The following is a 2,988-nucleotide window of genomic DNA, read 5'->3' as shown; positions in this document are numbered from 1 at the left end:
GCTTTTACAGTTCCTAACATTGCATGTTTTCATCTTCCTCTCTTGTATCCTTAGGTTTTCCAGGGTTAAGTGAATTATAAGTATCAGATTTGTTTTTATGTCTTCTAAGTTATTTTTCTTTTTAAATTAATTTCACTTTCATGAATTCCTTCCTCCTATTTTTAGGTTTATTTATTTTCTATTTGTTAAGTTGCATGTTTAGCTTATTTCAAGTCCATTTTTAAAAAATATACATTATTTGAGTTTTCTTTTAAATACAGCTTTAGCTGTGTCCCACAGATTTTTTAATTTAAAAAAAAGATTTCATGTTCATTACCTTTTAGATAATTTTCCATTTGCATGTTCTTTATCTTCACTTCAGAGATGATTTAAGAGTTTATAAAAACTGTCTTTACATTGTAAGAGAAATACATGTCCATGGGAACATACTGGAACAGTATGAAAAGATGTACTGTAACAAGCAAGATAGTCTCCAACAGAGACCTCCCAGTCCTCTCTCCAGAGAAAACTAATCTTGATCAGATATTTGTGTTTCTCCAGTAATATGAATACACTGTACAACTATGTTGTGAAAGGCATTCCTTAACTTCTATTTTATTTTGTTAGAAGGCTGCCCAAGGTCATTGGTACGGTATGGTGGGTTTGAGGAGCCAAAGACTTGTTCTACTCTGGTCTTGAGTCTCTAACCCTTCTACAGTTCAAATTTGAGAAAGGGTCACAGAATGAACTCTGATGGTCTAAATTTGTAGATTTCTGATACTGGTTTTATTTTGTTTGCTGTGGAAGTCCAGAGGTGAGAATTTATGACCTTGTTTTTTTTTTAAATATGTTTTTATTGATTTCAGAAAGGGTAAGGGGGGGAGATAGAGGAGGAGAGAGGAAGTGATGAGATAGAATCATTGATCGCTTGCCTCCTGCATGCCTCATACTGGGGATTGAGCCCGCAACCTGGGCATGTGCCCCGACCAGGAATCAAACTCTGATTTCCTGGTCATGGGTTAATGCTCATCCACTAAGCCACACTGGCCAGGCATGATCTCCTTAATCTGTGGAGCATCTTTAAGGGATGGATCCCACTTTTGGCAGGGAAGGTTCCTTTTGTTTAAATCCTATGATGACGGTGCCAAGAGGTGTTTGCAATTTTGCGACCCATGAACGCTGTCTTTCTTCCCCAAACAACACAAATAAATAACCATTGTAAGTAAAATCAATGCTTACCTTGTAAAGATGGGTTCAAGGAGGATTCTCCAGCAGCTCCACCTCATCTCCATTGTCAAATCTAGACACTTGCCACTCCTGAAATGGTTCCTAATGGTCTCCACTCTGTTTTTGACATTCTTGTGAAATCTCCGCTGCGTGTGTGAGATGAAGCAGATTGCCATACTGAAGCTGAGGGCAGCCTTTAGCCCAGTGGTTCTCAACCTTGGCTGCACATTAGAATCACCTGGGAATCTTTTTAAAATCCTGATTTCTGGGCCTCATCCTCCGGAAATTCTGTTTCTTTGTTACTAATGTTGTGGGCGCACCCCATAACAAAGAAACAGAATTTCCGGAGGATGAGCCCCAGAAATCAGGAGTTTACAAAGATTTCTAATGTGCAGCCAAAGTTGAGAACCGCTGCTCTAGCCAATCGCTTGCAAGAAACTGCAGCCCGTAGTTAAACAGCCTGCAAGGCCTGAGTCCCACCAATTACCAGAGGGAGCTAGAATGTGAGTCCCTCTGAGTTAAGCCTGGCTATGACTGCAGCCTTCTGAGAGACCCAGTGTCAGAGACTCCCTTTAAGTTTTGTTCATATTTCTGTCCCAAAGAAACTGTTCCAAATAAATGTTTTAAGCCACTAAGTTTTAGGGTAATTTGTTATGGAGTAATAGATAATGAATAGGCCTGTGTTTTAGAAGTTCTTTGTAAAACCTGTGATTATGGGAGCTTGTTTTTTTCCAGATAATTGGTCTGGGGAAGAATTATGTGCGTCACCCAACTCCAATCACCTGTTCCCATTGGCCCATACAAATGCAGGTTTTGAAGACAGAAAAGCAAAAAAAATGACAAATTTGATCAAGGAGAGAACAAAACTTAAAAATAAAAACATTACCATTACATGCCCAGTAGAACGGCTAAAATAAAAAGTACCAATACCAAGTTTGGAAGATGAAGACCAACTTGGCCTCTCAGACTTTGTTAGTGTGGTTGTAAAATGGATAGCCATTCTAGAAAAACAATTTTGCAGTTTCTTACCAAATTAAAAACACACTTACTACATGACTGGCAGTCACACTCATGGGTATTTATTCTTGAAAAAGGAAAACTTTTGTTGATACAAAAATCTATACACAAATATTCAGAGTAATTTTAGAAGTGATAGCCAAAACCTGGTGTATTAGCCAGGGTTCTTCAGAGAAATAACCAATGGTGTGTGTGTGTGTGTGTGTTATTCGTTGTGTTGATGGGAAAACTCTGTGGTTATATTAGCTATACATGTGATAAAATTTCCTAAAACCACCCCTCCAAAAAAGTGAATGTAAAAACTTGTGGAAATCATATATGGTCTATGTCAGTTTCCTGATTTTAACAATGTACTATGGTTATGTAATGTTGACATGCATTGAGTTTTTTTTTAATATAGGTATAGTGGCACTGTATATAAATACAATGCTTTGCCATCTAACTCAAAAGCAAAATAATCCACACTCCACTATGCCTTAAAAGTATGACATCTGGTCTGGCCTGTGTGGCTCAGTGATTGAGCATCAACTTATGGACCAGGAGTTCATGGTTCATAGGGCACATGCCTAGGTCAGTGTCGGCAAACTCATTAGTCAACAGAGCCAAATATCAACAGTACAACGATTGAAATTTCTTTTGAGAGCCACATTTTTTTAAATGTAAACTACATAGGTAGGTACATTGTTATTAACTTAATTAGGGTACTTCTAAGGCTTAGGAAGAGCCACACTCAAGGGGCCAAATAGCTGCATGTGGCTCGGAGGC

Source organism: Myotis davidii, unplaced genomic scaffold, assembly GCF_000327345.1.
Source record: "Myotis davidii unplaced genomic scaffold, ASM32734v1 scaffold197, whole genome shotgun sequence".
NCBI lineage: Eukaryota > Metazoa > Chordata > Mammalia > Chiroptera > Vespertilionidae > Myotis > Myotis davidii.
This window is presented reverse-complemented; position numbering follows the sequence as displayed.